Below are 6004 nucleotides of genomic sequence, written 5' to 3'. Positions count from 1 at the left end.
ATAAAACGCCCCAAATAAAATTGTTTCTTAATCAATATTAATTATTTATTAAAAATATGATAATAAAATATTTGTTATTAAATATATTTTTGTTTGATATTTAAAGTTTTAAAAATGTTTTGTTTCAATTTAAAATTAAAATTATACAAAAATTTTACCGGCAAATTTTTATAAAAGAACACGTGTTTTTTAATCAACATTTCGATTTTTCGGAAGAACTTTTGTGATTTAAAAAATACTATATATATTTTCAACCAAAATATCTTATCCAGAAATATATTTTGTTTTAATTATTTTAATTTTAAATTTAAACAATAATGTTTAAACACTTCAAACAATAAAAAAGTTGTTTTTTTGGTATAAATATTTGATTATTTCAATAAAAAAAATATATTTGTCAAAGAAAAATGTTTATCTCGGAATTTCTTTCTAGAATAGTTTGTTTTTTAAATTAAAAATATGATTTTTCAAGAAAATTTTTTGTATTAAAAAAAAAGACTGTACCGAAAACCTGGATCAGGCTTCAGATCTGAAAAAATGCAGTGATATGCATACATATCACACTTTTCTAACCTCAAAAAATCTTTCTACTGCTTTACCGTCATATTTTACGAAGAATGAGAAAACAAGAATTCGACTTCGTAGTACCTTGAGGGCAGCTCCTCCATAGGGCAGAAAATGTAATGTCCTATACATATAATTCCCCACTCTGACGCCCCGTACCGCATCTACGCTTATAATATCTTTGACTAGGCATGCCATCCTAACATTTCCGAGTGGGGTTGAATCCATGGGAGGGGGGAGAATTCCATGAGTGGGGAGAGTCGCCATCTTACATTGTGTCATTTGATTATGCGCACGAGCATTTTTGCCGATAAACTGTGCATGAAAATTTAAACATGTGGTCGCTGCCATGTTTGTCGCGGGACATTAAAAGATGGCGGACCTCGCCCCTCATTGCATCATCCCGCAATGGCATGCCTAGTCCCTTGTTTCCTATGTCTATGGAGTGAACCGACGCCCCCCACCATACTCACTGCGTTGGCGCGAAAGGAAGGGGAAGCCAACTGCTGCACTCGATCCAAGATGTCAGAAAGGTCGGATGCCCTAGGGTGCCGAATCTGATTGGTTGACTTTTTTAACTTGCGCCTGGCAGGACCCTGCTTTGTTGGATCATGGCACCAGAGTCAAGAAAAGAGCAAAACAGCAGTGATATGTCATGTTCAAACAGAAATATTTCTTATAAACAGTGGTATGTCCTATTCAAACAAACGAATATATGTGTTCAAAGTAGCGTAGGCGAACATATCACGAATTAGGTAGGTGGATCAGTTTATCATAAATATAAGGTGGTGTTTCCATTTCAATTAAAATCATGCAATGATTATAGTGATAAAAATAAGTAAGAGAAACTCCTGAATTTGCCCTGAAATAGTATTTTGAAAATTACAGAAGTTATGCCAGTTTGAGTTTTCGAATTTTCGACTTTTATAACACCGTTATTTTTATTTTAATGAAACTTCGACATATCAAGTTAAAAATTTGGGAGTCTAATTAAAAGTCAATAAGAAAATCTTGTCTGTTCCGCAATTTTTATTATTACAATAAAAACAAAAGTTTAAATGATTGACTTTTCTTTTAAATTTAAAAATGTACGGTTAGATTGCAGAATAGATCAAAGTTTCTTATTGTTTTTTAAAATTTAGTTTCTCAAATTTTCAACTACATCATTTCGGTCCGCTTAAAAAAATGTATAAAAACTTAACCACAGGACGTCCCAAATTAGGACAAGAAAAAAATGTCTTTTTGTACATCTTTTTGTTGGTAATTTCTGTCGTAATTTTTTACTTTAATAATAGTGCCTAGACATTATTATGACATTTTAATCTTAATGCGAAGGAATTAGTTTTATGCGAAAACTGACTACCGCGGATGTCTAATGGTGTATTTACACGCCTGTTTACTGTTGGCCAGCCAGCAGAAAGACAGAGAGCGGAAAATTAAAAGAAATGTACTTTCTATCTCTTTTACTCTTATGATTTTTCTGCTGGCTGGCTGCCAGTTGTCAGGTGTGTAAATACACCAAAAGTCTCCACGATGGTGACTGTCGGTGACGTCGTCGTATGTATACCGTATAACTTATGAATCAGTAATCATACTAGATTGAGGTTTGGCGTACAGTTTTAATGGTCAAAAGAATTATCTAGTTTGTTGACCAGGTATTTTGGATGAAAAATTAAAAAGTTAGAGAATTGAAAAAATGTTTGAAAATTTTGTTTGTTAAGATTTGCAAATTCTTTTGAAGGTTATTCGTAGTACTTGGAAACTTAAGCAATTTATCATAATGACTTTTTTGGCTAAACAAAAATTAACAGTGTTATAGCCATTTCAAAATTCAAGAAAACAAATGAAAATTAACATTTCAAGTCAAACAACGCACTATATGAATAGAGAAACAACGAAGGAATAATAAGGAGATCTATACCCCGTTTCGCCACGTGACAATAGAAACATTACCGTAAGTGGTAGGCACATTGCAGGCAGATCTTAAATTTTCGTGCGCAGATGCGCAGTTGATCTCTTCCTATACATGGAAAATTGTAGTATATTATTATTTTTGAAATAGTACGTTGGAATGAAGAATACTGTTTTTTCTAATACTTCCGAACATTTGTTATCCTAAAAAAAAACATAATTAAAAATATAATCGATCTAGTTGCCTAAGATCGCGCCCATTTGACAAACTTTTACACTTGCACTTTTGTCCCTGTATAGGAAGAGGAGAACAGCGCACCTGCGCACGAAAATTTAAGATCGTCCTGCAATGTGCCTACCGCTTACGGTAATGTTTCTATTGCCAGTCTCAGTCCATTGCAGTTGGGTCTCCTTATTATTCCTTCGTGAGAGAAACAAAATTTATGCTTTTTAATACCTTAAATTATGCACAAAAAACACCTAAATATGCTCTTATGCGTTTAAAAAACTTTTTTATGCTCTTAATGTGCCCTCTTTTCCAACAAATATTAAATGTCTAATGTATACATATGCAGCTTCTTCTATATGGAACTGCAAAAATAATTTTACGTGATTTCTACATGGATGTGCAAATAGGATTGTAAATTCCCTTCTTCTAGATGGTGTTATATGTATTCTTCTGATATGTAATCTATATGAAATTGCTAACAGGATTTAAAGCGGTTCTTATATGGATTTTATAAGTGACACTTTTCTGCCACGACGCACTAAGTATATGGAAATATATGTAACATTATGTGAATAATGTTTTAATGATTGTTTTTATTTCTTTCGTCTTTTCTATTGTTACTACTATAAAATTACAACAACAAAATTTTTAAAAAATAACCACCAACGTTTCGGCACTCTTACAGCACTCCTATCAAGACAAGATAAATTTAGCAGGTAGGAACAGCAACGAAACCACGCTGTTGCGTCGCAATATAGTTCAGAAATTAAGATTTTTCGTGCTAGTTCTTGAGCGACAATTTGTAGCTAGATCTGCTGGAAGGTAGAAGAGCATGAGAGCCGACGTTGGCGCCGCACCGGGCAGTCGTTTTATTGGAGTAGTCGGTCATCATTTATCAAACAAATCACACTGACCGAGCGGAGCTCCGTCCCGTTCGATCGCCGACTTGGCAAATATCAAACTAAGCCGACTTTGCAACTATCGAACCAAGCCGACTTGACAACTATGGAACAAAGCCGACTTTGCAACTATCAAACAAAACCGACTTGGCAACTGTCATTCAACCTTATTAATTCTTACTGAAGGAATCGGGATGTCTATTAAATCGCAGCTATCGAGTTGAAAACGAGAGGTCGGGACGCGTGCGTGTGCGACGCCATCGTTGGTTAGCCGCGGTCACGTAGTAATCACTAATCTTCCTCGTCGAACGAATCTTCTTTGTGAATTTCCTTTGTGTTATCTGAGCATTGAATAAGTATGGGCTTTTTATGTCGTCCGGCTTTTTCCCATAAAGGCGTGTATTATTCCACATTCCTACCATTGAGCGATATGTGAGCAAGTAAAATTCATCCCTCAGAAATTTCGAGAAAATCAGTGGCGTCTCAAACGCGCGGGTTTCAACGCGTTTCAAGGGACCGTGTGCCGCAAACCAGCGCGGCCACTGCGCGCGCATCTTAATTTCGCCGGTGTGCGGAAGTCGCCATTCGGACCGTGCCTCGTGGAAATCGGGTATCTCAAGCCACTTTGTCTTCATCGCAGATGCCGTCGCTCGCACATCAAAACCCTGATCATCCAGTAGCCATGCATTGAAGGATTCTGATCAAGATAAGTACTTCTTTCTCTGTTTTTCCTTCCTTAACTTTATAAAGTCATTGTGTGCCGTGAAACTTCCGCATCGCGTGTGGCCGGAAGTCAGTATTCGCTCACGTGGACAATTATATCGAAAATGAATCAAGCAGATTAAAATTTCAATTTATATGGTTTATATCCGTGGTAGATGTGATCATTCCGGCGATTTATAATTGTCATTTCCTTCGATACTCATCATTTCCTTTGTTTATGTTGCGACCGCCTGAGACAACCCTTATAGGGAATTAACTTTAAAAAGTGATAATTAATTTTTAACAAAAAATGGCGGTGTCCAAAAGTTAGCAAAAACGCGTTGCGTATATTGTGCAGAAAGAGGTCTCTCTCGAAACCGCCATATCCAAATTATAGGATTATATCAAATATCCCAAATTTGATTCCATGAATGCACATTTGCGTTCGAAATGGATTGCTGCTCGTTTTACGGATTATAAAAAATGTAACAACGAATTGATAGGTTTGAATCCGGAAAATTCTCGTATTGAATCATTTTTCGAAATTGAATCGGCATATTATGAAGTCGCGACCACGGTCACAAAATTACAAGCCCCACTTGCTAGATCGACCGCGAACACTAGTAGTATTATAATTTCGGAGTTACAAGATAGGCCGAGATTACCGCAAATTAAAATTCCTACATTTAACGGGGACCATGGTAAATGGGTTTCGTGGAAGCATAGCTTCGTGGCACTCGTGCATTCGCGTACAGATCTTAGTGACTACGTGAAGCATACTCAATTAACAAATTCTCCCACCGGATCACCTTGGAATAAAAGCAGTTCTTTTCCGCCAAGTGAAGAAAATTACGCGAAAGCTTGGCAATCGCTGTACCAGTCATGCGACCAGAAACGCATGATTATAGTCGGAACTTCTTGACGCTCTTTTAAATCAATCGGCGCTTTCAAAAGCAAAGCCCGACGAACTTTCTGCACTTGTGGATAAAGCGCTTCAACATCTTAGTATCTTAGTAACATCTTACTCGATAGATTCACTTGAAATTTGGGTTATAACTCGTTGGAGTGTTAATCAAAGGCACTGTATAGGTTTTATAGACAAAATTAATATTTAAGTATATTAAGAAAATTACTGAATTTTGTGAATTGGAAAAATGACAGTTTTTACACCAAAAAAACGTGTTTTTTAAAAATATTTTGTTCGTAAATGGAGCTACAAAATTTGGGATTGTCTTCTTCTCGTATGTCACTATGATAAAAAAAATACTATTCAATTATCTATCATAAAAAACATTTATATAAAGAAACGAAAGTTGCAATTTAGCGAAAAAATAAACTGCATTTTCATTCAAAAATCAGTAACAAGCACAAGCAGGACGTTAACATGATGAACAAGCACTTTGTGGTTTTTTTTATTATCTTTCCTCTTGCATAGAAGACATCGTTTATATGTTAACAAATATAATGAAATCGTTCGTAATAGAGTTTATACGATTTAGTTTTTCATTTTTAAGCCATTATATACTGAAAAAAATATTTAATCGGAAATATAAATTTTGAACGTTCTTGCCACACTGGGGTCCATATTGCCCCAGGCAAGTTTGAATGGCTACCACAGACAGAAAAACTTACCTAGAGTAATGCTCTTGGTCGTAAATGATAGATATACTGATGAACTATAAACGAATGTGACTTAAAA

At 35.4% G+C, this 6004-nt stretch overlaps 1 protein-coding gene across 1 annotated transcript in view; it reads left to right on the top strand.

Moving 5' to 3' along the window:
• Positions 1-1101: 1101 nt before the first annotated feature.
• Positions 1102-6004, top strand: part of LOC117181428 (probable ATP-dependent RNA helicase DHX34) — an 88632-nt gene continuing 83729 nt past the window's right edge. The window contains exon 1 of the mRNA XM_033374071.1: positions 1102-1319. The gene's annotated coding sequence lies outside the window, so the exon portion shown is untranslated. The remainder of the gene's footprint in view (positions 1320-6004) is intronic.

The sequence above is a fragment of the Belonocnema kinseyi genome, chromosome 1 (genome assembly GCF_010883055.1).
Source record: "Belonocnema kinseyi isolate 2016_QV_RU_SX_M_011 chromosome 1, B_treatae_v1, whole genome shotgun sequence".
In the NCBI taxonomy this organism is placed as follows: domain Eukaryota; kingdom Metazoa; phylum Arthropoda; class Insecta; order Hymenoptera; family Cynipidae; genus Belonocnema; species Belonocnema kinseyi.
The sequence above is the reverse complement of the archived record's forward strand: the minus strand, read 5'-3'. Positions and strand labels throughout refer to the sequence as shown.